This window comes from Pan paniscus, chromosome 19 (assembly GCF_029289425.2).
Source record: "Pan paniscus chromosome 19, NHGRI_mPanPan1-v2.0_pri, whole genome shotgun sequence".
NCBI lineage: Eukaryota > Metazoa > Chordata > Mammalia > Primates > Hominidae > Pan > Pan paniscus.
The window spans coordinates 71,764,381-71,776,640 of NC_073268.2; the positions used below are offsets into that span (position 1 = coordinate 71,764,381).

A 12,260-nucleotide genomic window follows, 5' to 3' on the forward strand; every position below is an offset into this window, starting at 1 on the left:
CACAGCAATGAAAGAGAATCTTGTTAAATGTAACAAAGTGGAAATCTCACAAATATTATATTGGCCAAAAGATGCCAGATGGCAAAAAGAGTACATACTGTATGATTCAATGTATATGATGACAAAGACAGACAAAACTAATCTATGATGACAGAAGTCAGCATAGTGGTTCCCTCCAGTGGTGGGTATTGATTGAGAAGGTTATGAAGGAAGCTTTATAGTTAGATAGACAGATAGATAAACAGCTTTGTTTAATTCATACACACATACACATGTGTGTGCACATGCATGGAAATTTACCTAGGTGTTTATTAAAGATACGTGTACATTATCAAATGTAACATTTACATCAATAAAATATAAATTAAAAATTAGGTAATAAATATCTGCATTAGTCTGTTTTCATACTTCTGTAAAGATGCTACCTGAAACTGAGTAGTTTATAAAGGAAATAGGTTTAATTGACTCAGTTCCACATGGCTGGGAAGGCCTCAGGAAACTTACAATCATGGTGGAAGGTGAAAGGGAAGTAAGGACCTTTTTCACATGGCAGCAGGAGAGAAGAGCCAGCCAGAGCAGGGAAAACTGCCTTATAAAACCATCAGATCTCATGAGAACTCACTCACTATCATGCGAACAGCATGGGGGAAACTGCTCCCATTATCCAATCACCTCCCACCAGGCCCCTCCTTTGACATGTGGGGATTATGGGGATTATAATTCAGTATGAGATTTGGGTGGGATACAGCCAAACCATATCGGTATCTGTATAGACCTCTCACTCTCTCTGATATATAGTGTGTGTGCATATATATAAATATACATATATAGTGTGTATATATACATATATAGTGTGTGTATATGTATGTGTATATATACGTGTGTATATGTATGTGTATATATACATAATATATATGTATATTGTATATATGAATGTATATTGTATATATATAGAAAAATGAATAATAATATATACATATTTCTCTCTCTCTCTCTCTTTCTTATTTGCCTTTCAGTTCTTGCTTGGTTGATGCTGGCACCATTAAATTTTTATCATTAAATTTTGTTTGTGTTTTCCAAGTGTTTTTACTCTTCTCCGCCTTTCTCAGGCTTCCCAGCAGCACTTAGTGAGGAGGAGGCTGATCAATGGGTGGTGGGGAAAGTAGCTGAGCAAACATAAAGGTAGACTTGAACTTAAACTGCCCTGTCAATCATCAGTCATTCTTAAAGTGGGTCATCTGTATATAGATGATCACTTGTTATAAGGGGATGTTAACAATTTTTTCCCTTGGAGTTGGCAGTGGAGCACTGGGGTGTCTCACACTGGCCCAGAAGAACATAGAATAATGGTAGTGACAAGATGCAGGTTTTTAGTTCTCCAAGTTATTATTTGAGTATGTGATAATGGCCTTGGGTGTGTTGGGATAGGATAGAGGTAAGAATAGGGAGGAAAAATACGGGCTGAGAACACTTTCCTACATACAGATTTTGGCATCTGCCATCCTTTTCTTTAGATTTGGTTGATACCAGAGAGGGTAAGAGATGGTGCTGGCCCAATTTCCTGTCTCTTTATGACTTGGCAGTGGAGAGTGGCCATGCTGGTGCCTGTGTAGAGTATGGCTTGCTCCCAGAAGTTTGAAAAAGAAAGTAATCGATAGGCAGACACTCACTATGTTATATGTGACTATGTGCTCTGAAAATTCGCTTCCCAGCTGGGCCTGCAGCCATGGAGAGGAGAAGAGTGGAGGCAATCACCAAGGTCTCTAATGGATTTTTTTTTTTTTTTTTTTTTTTTTTTTTTTTTAAGAGCAGATGAGAAGGAGAAAGAGAGAAATAGGGCTAGAACAAAAGAGAAAATAGAAACTGAGTGGTGCTGGGAAGGTAGAAAAGACAGAAACCAATTACTAAAGAATAGCTGCTTGACAACCTCCAAATCATAATTAGGAGAGGCTTCCTGGCCTCACATTTTCCACATAAACACTCAGGCACTGGGCAAAGTTAATGGGTCCCTGACTGCTGCACAAGAGAGAGCCTCTGTCCAAACCCAGCAGTGATTGACGTCACAGACGGAGTGTCTCAGAGTAATGTGCTCCGCTCCCCTCATTTATATGTTTGACCCTAACCTTTCCCAGATGTGCAACTGTTCTTCCTTCCAAAAAGGGGCTTTCAACACTGGGCATTGTGTGCTCTCTGAATCCAGCCCTGCAGCAAAAACAAAAGTCCAAGTTCCTGAGTTTTGGAAGTGGACTTGTGAGTTGCAGTATCTCTGGACTGTTTGGTGTCCCCTCTGGAAGCTCGTATAATGGGGTTTCTGTGCTTATGTGCTTGTGATCTCATGCCTCGAGCTGCTCCTTAGTATCTGGCTGGCCGCCTCTCTTTGGCCACGAAGAGGTGGGAGTACGACAAGGCACAAACAAGGTCTTTTATGATCTGGTTCCAGCCTACTCCTCCACTCCTGCCTGAATTCCTTCCATTCCCTGGTTCGAGGCACAGATATGATTTGCCATTGTACTACGACGTCTTGGTGACCCATGGTCCTGTGGCTTTCCCTACCTTGTTTAGGCTACTCTCTTACCCAATTCTCTCTCTTTGATTTGGTGGACACCAAGTCCTCATTCAGTTCGGAAGGTAGTGCAAACTTCCTCTATTCTTGGAAGTTTTTTCTAACTCCCTTCCCTGTCCCCTCCTAGTTTGAATTGGCTGCCCGCTTTGTAACTCTCCAGCGCTGCTTTGCAAGAATCTTCACCTTAACCTCTTCACTATTGGTGTGTTTACCTCTCTCTGCTTTATGTTTGAGTTAGTTGTTCATGTGTCTGTTTCTCTAACTCAGTTGTAAGCCTTTTAAGAGCAAGGACCAGATCTTGCCCATCTTTGAACCTCCAGCATTTAGTACTTAGCCTGGTATGTAATAGGTATTCAGTAAATATTTGTTGAATGAATTCATGAATATGGCCAAGGAAATGAGGATGATGATGTAACATAAGTTATGTACAGTGTCTTGATGACTTTGGAAGGGTTAGTATTAACAAAACATCAAGACTTGTTACCTCTAATGAAGAACAGCATAGGAAAATAAACATTAAATTTATACAATAGGGACAATTACTGCTGCTATTACAGGTCACTTAACTGATATTATCTCATTTTCTTCTTACCACATCCCTTTTCCAAGTGGCATGTGGATTTTATAATCATTGTTTATATTATTTCAAGTTTCTTGACAACATGATTTTGTAGCCTGCAGTGGAGACGTGTTCCAAGACCTCTCAACCCTTTGGAAAGCCCTAAATCCTTTTGCTGCAAAGCAAGTGTACTATCTATTACAACGCAGCTAAACAAAGGATTATGGCTTCAAAAATCCCTCTGTGCTTTTTACATGAAAATCAAACTTCCCTTCCCCTGTGCACTTGGAGTTACCAGCCCTCCTTTCCCCAAATGTAAGACTTCTGATGTAAGGCCAGATTCATGGAGGGAGAGCAGAGGCCAACAGCTGGGCTTAATTAGTAGGCTTTTGCCCTTGTATCTTGAAAAACCTATGCTCCACACTAGGCTTTCATTTGAGAGAAAGGGAACTCGAGTTGTAACAAAATCTCCAAATGCAGAAGAAATGAAGAGAGGGCTGAGGAAGTATTTGCACCAACTTGCCTTCCTATGATCTGACTTTGGTCTATCTACTCATTATATGGTCCTCTCTCCCCTCCTCCTCAAGGAATCTGACTCCAGTTGTACAGAACTCAAAGAAAGCAGAGGAAGTCTTGATGCTGTTGCTTTAAACCACCAGGAGGCAAATATCTCTTTTCTAGTGATGTAAAGATGATTTCAGGACTTATTGTAGTCAGAGGGCTAGAGGCTCCAAGGTATCTACTTACTACCATTTTCAATTAGTGGAGTTGGGATAGAGAGAAAAGGAGTGGGTAAGAGGGAGAGAAAAAGAAAAGTCCACTTACCTGACCTCCCCCTGGAATCTGGTGATCTGACCATTGCCAGAAATGGTAATGTCTTCCTATAGTGAAAAATTTTCAGCTTCCCACTGAAAGATGTCTACAGATGTCCATAGCAATGTTCAAATTGTTGCCTCTCTTTATAGATAAGTAGACCTGCATGTTAGCAGAGTTAAGGGCTAAGTGGATTAGGCCCTTCAGAATTGTTCAGAATTCATAACTATGTAAGATAATTTATAAATTATGTAATTAATGCTAAAACCAGTCCTTAAATATTTTGGTTTCCTTTTTTTCTATGCAAGCCTCCTTAAGAACTATGTTCACTGAAACAGGATAAAGTGGCTTTCTAGTGTTATGGGGATTTTCCCAAGGAAGCTGTGTATTTATGAAGCTGGGAGCTCTGTAGGAAATTAATATTTTGAATCAGGAACAAAAGATGTGTGTTTTTCCAGAGTTATGGTGGCTAGGAATGTGAAGATTACACTCTCCCTTGTAATTTCAAACTCTTTGTTATTTTCTTTAAATGTAATAATGTTGGACATAGAACTTTAGCTTATGAAAGCTTTAAAATCATAGGATAAGACTTGCATCCACTTAAACTTTGGTTGACTGATATTTCCAAGTAGATAAAGCTGAAAGAATGATGGGAAAAAGTAAAAATAATCCTCAGCCAAATCAGATAGAGGGACAAGAGGAGAGAAGGGAAAAGAGCAAAACACAAACCTAACACACCAAAAAGGAGGGAGGAAACCTGGGAAAGTGAAGCTATCCCGATTACTTCCCCAGTCAGGAAATTATTGCTTAGTTAATTTAATGGGTACAGGGAAGAGCGAAGTCAACACACTATGGTCCAGATGAGAGATTTAACTCCCACTTGCAAAAAAAAAAAAAAAAAGAAAGAAACATTCCACTCCAATGACAGTGGGTAGGGAAGAATAATAAAACTTAGTAGTGATGTTTTAGGGATTATGATCTACTGAATTACTGTTTCTAACAGACATGATGTGACTATATGCAAAGCATGGGTCAGGTATGTATAAGAATAGAGAGAAATAGGTCACTTGATCTTCCATCAAAGTGGCCTTGAGTTTTCTGAAGGGATATGAATTAATGAGATGAAAAGGTAGTCCAGAAAAACTGAGTGTTGGCTGAGAATAAGTCCCACCCACCCTAACGTTCCAAACTGCATAGCTGGCATTGTGAACCATTTTTCTCTCCTGTCCCCGTGTGTGGTAGATGCTCACTCTCTCATTCTTTCTAGATAGCCTTTATCAGATTAAGGAAGTTCCCTTGTATTCTAGTTTGCTAAGGATTTAAAAATTATTCATGTAATACTAAAAAGTTTTATATCTTTTTCATCTATTAAGGTGATTATATGAGTTTATTTTTCTTTATTCTCTTAATTTGCAGAATCGTATTGGTTAACTTTAGTATGAAACAACAGGGCACGCCCAGAATAAACGCAACTTGGTTATTCTTTTTGGGAGATTGCAGAATTGGATTTACTAATACTCTGTTGAGGATGTTTGGATCTGTGTACATGAGTAAGAGACTGGCCTATACATTTTCTTCTTCATAAATCCTTGGTGCATTTAGCTTAATATTATATCAAGATTCTATTAGCTTAAAAATGGGTTTATAATTGTTTTCTCTTCTACTCTCTGGAAGAGTTTGGCTAAGACTAGTTTTGTTTCTTTCTTAAATGTTTGGAAAAATTCACTGCTGAAGATACCAGGGCCTAAGGTTTTTCTTCATTTATTAATTAGTATTCAACTTATTTAATGAGTACAGGACATTTGTACATATAAACATATATGTATATGTTTATTTCAATACCTTTTGGGGTACAAGTGGTTTTTTTGGTTACATGGATGAATTGTATAGTGGTGAAGTCTGAGATTTTAGTGCACCTGTCACTCGAGTAGTGTACACTGTATTCAATATGTAAGTTTATATCTCTCATCCCCCTCCTACTCTCCTTACTTCTGAGTATTTAATATCCATTATACCACTCTGTATACTTTTGCATACCCATAGATTAGCTCCCACTTAGAAGTCAGAACATACAGTCTTTGATTTTCCATTCCTGAGTTACTTCACTTAAAATAATGGCCTCTAGCTCCATCCAAGTTGCTGCAAAAGACATTATTTCATTCTTTCTTATGGCTGTATGGTAGTCCATGGTGTATATATATACCGCATTTTCTTTATTCATTCATTGGTTGATGGGCACTTAGATTGCTTTCATATCTTTGCAATTGTGAATTGTGCTGCCATTAACATATACATGTAGTTGTCTTTCGATATAATGACTTCTTTTCCTTAGGGTAGATACTCAGTAGTGGGGTTGCAGGATCAAATGGTAGACCTACTTTTAGTTCTTTGAGAAATCTCCATACTGTTTTTCGTAGTGGCTGTACTAACTTACATTCCCACCGGCAGTGTATAAGCATTTTCTTTTCACCACATACATACCAAGATCTCTTGTTTTTTGACTTTTTAATAATAGCTATTCTGGCTGGGGTAAGATGGTATCTCATTGTGGTTTTAATTTGCATTTTTCTGATGATTAGTGATGTTGAGCATTTTTTCATGTTTGTTGGTCATTTGCATATATCTTCTTTTGAGAAATGTCTGTTCATGTCATTTTCCCACTTTTTCATGGGATTATTTTTCTTCTTGCTGATTTGTTTGAGTTCCTTGTAGATTCTGGATATTAGACCTTTGTCAGATACACAGTTTGTAAATATTTTCTCCATCTCTGTGAGTTGTCTGTTTACTCTTTTGATTATTTCTTTTGCTGTGCAGAAGCTTTTTAGTTTAATTAGGTCCCATTTATTTATTTTTTGTTTTTGTTGCATTTGCTTCTGGGGTCTTAGTCATTAATTCTTTGACTGGGCCAATGTCCAGAAGACGTATTTTCTATATCTTTCTTGCATTTATTTTGGAAACTATATCTTCTTATACTAGCTTGCACAATATAATTTTTTTAGGATTGTTCCTTTTATTTAAAATTTCAAATATATTGGTATAAAATTATTCATAATTGTTTTATATCTGTGTGATATGTAGCGATGTCCATTTTAACATTCCTGTTGCTTTTAATCTTTCAAAAAATTGATCTAGCTAGGCATTTATCAATCTTACTAAGAAGTATTTTCAGTGAATCAACCTGTGGCTTTGTTGAAACTCTTTAGTGTTTGTTTGTTTTCTAGTTCATGATTTCTATTCTTTTAAAAAATGTGTCTAAAAATTTTGGGAGGGTTTAATTTGCTAGTCTTAAAAACTAACTTAATGCTTAGCTATTTGATTTTCAGCCTTTCTTCTTTTCTAATATGTGCATGTAATGTTGTACATTTCTATTCAATAGGGTCTTATCTTCATCTCACAAATTCTGATATGTCATATTTTCATTAGTATAATTTCAAAATATTTTCTAATTTCTATTGTGATTTCTACTGTGCTCCGTTAAGTTTTTAGAAATTAGTTGCTTAATTTCCAAACATATAGGGATTTTATTACATACTTCTAACTTAAGTCCACTATGGCCAGAGTACATACTCTAGATTACTACAATCCTTTGAAATTTTTGAAACTTGTTCTGTAAACTGGCATATGGCAATATTTGTTAAATTCCCAAGAAAACTGGGAAGAATGAATGGGTCTTGGAAAATTTTGGAGTAATTGCTCAATGCATAAAAATTGGGACAAGTTTGATAATTACATTTTTCAAATCACTTATATTCTTACCCATTTATTTTTGCCTGTGATCTCATTTACTGCAAAATGTGTGTTAAAATTTCCTAGTATAATTTTAGATTTGTAGATACTGCATGCAAGTCTTGTCATTTTTTTTGCTTTATATCGAGGCTCAACTATAAGGTGTATACAGATTAAGAATTGGCATATCTTCCTGTTGAATTGAACCTTTTATCATTAATCGAAATGTTTTTATCTCTAAGAGTTATTCTTACCTTAAAGTCTGATTAGAGTGACGAGAATATAGCCATGTCACCTTTTTCTTGGTTAGTGTTTGCACGGTATTTTCCCATTCTTGTACTTTTTTTTTTTTTTTTTTTTTGAGACGAAGTCTCGCTCTGTCACCCAGGCTGGAATGCAGTGGCGCGATCTCTGCTCACTGCAAACTCTGCCTCCTGGGTTCAGCCATTCTTCTGCCTCAGCCTCCCGAGTAGCTGGGACTACAGGCGCCCACTACTACCCCCAGCTAATTTTTTTTGTATTTTTTAGTAGAGACGGGGTTTCACCATGTTAGCCAGGATGGTCTCGATCTCCTGACCTCGTGATCTGCCTACCTTGGCCTCCCAAAGTGCTGGGATTACAGGCGTGAGCCACCGCGCCCGGCCCCATTCTTGTACTTTCAATATTAATTGCTTAATTTCTAAATGGTATTATCTGTGTTTCTTATAAGTAACACATATTTGTATCTTTTGTTTATCCAGTCTGAAAGTCTTTGTCTTTTAATTGGAATAGTTAGTCCATTTGTTGCAATTATTAATATACTTGTATCTGTTTTGCCATCAAATTTTTAAATTTCAGTTTATCTAACTAAAGTTTCTTTTTAATCCTTTCTTATTTTATACCCCTTTATAACAGGATGTTAGCTTACTCTCATATACACTGTTTCCCATCGTCCATTATGTTGATAATACTTAGACCAATAGTTCAAAGTTTTAGTCTCAGAAGCTCTTTATCCCCTTAAAAAGTATTAGGAATTCCAAAAACGTTTTGTTTATGAGAGTTATATCTATGAAAACTTATATTAAAAAGTAAAACTAAGAAAATTTAAAATATTCATTTATTCATTGAAAAAACCACTACATGAGAGCATAAGTAATATATTTTTATTTAAAAATAACTATATTTTCCCAAACAAGAGGGGCATCATTTTGCATTGCAGCCAATTAAAAAAAAATTCTGCTTTAGAGAAGACAGCTGGATTCTCATATTTGCTATTACATTCCTTTTTTAAATAATTTCATAAATTAGATAGTCTCTAGAAAACTCCACTACACGCTCATGAGGGAGAGCAAAAAGGCAAATAACATTTTGGCATTATGAAAATGGTTTTGCTCTCATGGATGACTTGAAAAGGTCTCACAAACCACACTTTAAAAATAGCTGACCAAGACTAGTGATTCTCAAGCTTTAATGGTATATTCAAATCATCTGGAAGACTTGTTAAATCACAGATTGCTGGGACCCCACCTGAGTTTCTGATTCAGTAGGTCTGGGGTGGAACCTGAGGATTTTCATTTCTAGTAAATTCCTAAGTGATGCCAATGCAGCTGGTTTAGGAACTATACTTTGAGAATCACTGATCTAGACCTTTAATTCTGGGTTATTACAGATGTAATTTCTCTTTGTCTTGGATTGTAGCTACTCCTTTTTTTTTTTTTTTTCCCGAGACAGAGTCTCGCTCTGTCACCCAGGCTGGAGTGCAGTGGTATGATCTTGGCTCACTGCAACCTCCGCCTCCTAGGTTCAAGCAATTCTTCTCCCTCAGCCTCTCGAGTAGCTGGGACTACAGGCATGCGGCACCATACCCGGCTAATTTTTGTATTTTTTAAAGTAGAGACAGGGTTTCACCATGTCTGCCAGGCTGGTCCCGAACTCCTGATGTCAAGTGATCCTCCTGCCTCAGCCTCCCAAAGTGCTGGGATTACAGGTGTGAGCCACTGCACCCAGTTAGTCAATTGTAGCTATTTTTAAAATTGTGATCAACAATACATAACATTTAATATTGTAACCATTTTAAAGTGTACAGTATAGTGTGTTAACTTTATTCATCTTGGGCAACAGCTCTCTAGAACTTTTTTTATCTTGTAAAACGGAAAATCTATATCTATGAAACAACAACTCTCCTTTTCTTCCTCCCCTCAGGCCCTGGGAACTACCATTCAACTTTCTGTTTCTAAGAGTTCGAATATTTTAGATACCTCATGTAAGTGGAATTTTGGTGTATTTGTCTTTTTGTGACTGGCTTATTTCACTTAGCATAATGTCCTCAAGGTTCACTTTTGTTTTTGCATGTGGCAGGATTTCATTCTACTTTAAGGCAAATAATATTTCATTGCTTGTATATACCACATTTTCTTCATCCATTTATCTGTTGATGTATATTGTAGGTGGCTTCCAACTCTTGGCTATTGTGATTATGCTATAATGAACATGGGTATGCAAAATATTCTCTCAAGATCATGTTTTCAGTATTTTCTTTGGATCTGTACTGAGGAGTGGGGTTGCTGGATCATACGGCAATTCTATTTTTAATTTTTGAGGAATCTCCATACTGTTTTTCAAAGTGGCTTCACCATTTTATTTATGTATTTAGAGACAGGGTCTTACTCCTGCTGCCCAGGCTGGAGTGCAGAGGCATGATCATGGCTTAACTGCAGCCTCGATTTCCCAGGCTCAGGTGATCTTCTCACCCCAGCCACTTGAGTAGATGGGATTAAGGCATATGCCACCAGGTCCAGCTAATTTTTTAACATTTTTAGTAGAGATGGGGTTTAGCCATGTTGCCTGGGCTAGTTTTGAATTCCTGTGCTCAAATGATCCACCTGCGTCAGCCTCCCAAGTGTTGGGATTACAGGCGTGAGCCACCATGCCCAGTGACCATTTAAATTCCTACCAATAATGCACAAGGATTCCAGTTTCTTGATATCTTCTCCAAAACTTGTTATTTTCTCTTTTCTGTTTGTTTGTTTGGTTTGCTTATTTGTGGTTAATGACATGGGGGCAAAAGCAACTGCATCTTGGATGCTAATCTGCCATGTTGACTTCTGATTAACTCCAGTTCTGGGAAGGCCTCAAAGATTTTCATTTTATCTATTGTTCCTTGTGTAAAAGCATGTACTTGTTGTAAAGCCTGCTCTTAGGTTAAAACAACCTTGATGTTATCATACTTCAGTTGCCCTACACATCTCTTCTGAACCATGAATACCATTTTTTATGGTACATAAGCCCTGGATCATAAAAGAGATGGTGCCAGGATCCGCCATCTTGTCTCGCTGCCTGAGACACAGACATGGCATTGTAAATCCCTATTAAATGTTTCTTTCTGAGAAACTGGATATGTCAGCCTCTTTCTTCAGCCTCTCAGCTTCCTCAGACTTTTGGAGGTAGGTTTGCATAGACATGTTCACCACAGAACAAATGACCATCCTAACGAATATGAGGTGATATAGTATTGTGCTATTTTCATTTCTCCAATGATTGGTGACGTTGAACATCTTTTCATATGCTTGTTGTTCATTTGTTTATCTTCTTTCAAGCCCTGTGCTTATTTTTTAATCAAATTTCTTGTTGTTGTTGGGTTGCAGGGGTTTTTAAATATATTTAGATATTAACCTATTGCAGGTTGAGCATCCCTAATCCAAAAACTCAAAATCTGAAATGCTCCAAAATCTGAAACTTTTTGAGTATTGACATGGTGTCACACATGGAAAAGTTCACACCTGACCTCATGTGACTGGTGACTGTCAAAAAGCAGTCAAAACTTTGATTCATGCATGATTAACAATATTGTATAAAATTACCTGCCAGCTATGTGTATAAGGTGCATATGAAATGTAAATGAATTTCATATATAGACTTGGTTTCCATCCCCAAGATATGTCATTATGTAAATGCAAATATTCCCAAATCTCAAAAAATCTGAAATTCAAAACATTTCTGATCTCAATATTTCAAATAAGATATACTCAATCTGCCTCAGATATATGGCTATAAATATGTTCTTTTATTTCATAGGTTGCCTTTTCATTTTGCTGATTATTTCCATGGCTGCACAGAAGTTTTTAAGTTTGATGTAGTCTTATTTGACTATTTTTGCTTTTGTTGTCTCTACTTTTGGTGTCATATCCAAGAAACCACTGCCAAATTCAAAGTCATGAAGGTTTTTCTCTATGTTTTCTTCTAGAAGTTGTATAGGTTCAGGTCTTATGTTTAGGTCTTCAATACATTTTATGTTAGTATTTATATATGGTGTAAGGCAAGGACATACACATGGTTATGCAGTTTTCCCAACATCATTTGTTGAAGAGATTATCTTTTCTGTATCGTGTAGCCTTGGCACCTTTGCTGAACATCATTTGACCATATATGTGAAGGTTATTTCTGAGTTCTCTTATCTGTTCTGTTGGTCTATGTGTCTGCCCTTATGCCAGTACCATGCCGTTTTGATTACTGTAGGTTTGTAATATGTTTTGAAGTTAGGAAGTATGAGGTCTTCAGCTTTGTTTTTATTCTCAAGATTATTTCTTCTATTCAGAGTCCTTTGAGATTCCACAGGAGTTT

At 36.9% G+C, this 12,260-nt stretch overlaps 1 long non-coding RNA gene across 1 annotated transcript in view; it reads left to right on the forward strand.

Moving 5' to 3' along the window:
* The window catches only part of LOC134729461 (uncharacterized), a 161,998-nt gene that overhangs the window by 92,070 nt on the left and 57,668 nt on the right, over positions 1–12,260 (forward strand). Inside the window, exon 2 of the long non-coding RNA XR_010110572.1 lies at positions 9,843–9,903. This is a non-coding gene — a long non-coding RNA (uncharacterized LOC134729461). The remainder of the gene's footprint in view (positions 1–9,842; positions 9,904–12,260) is intronic.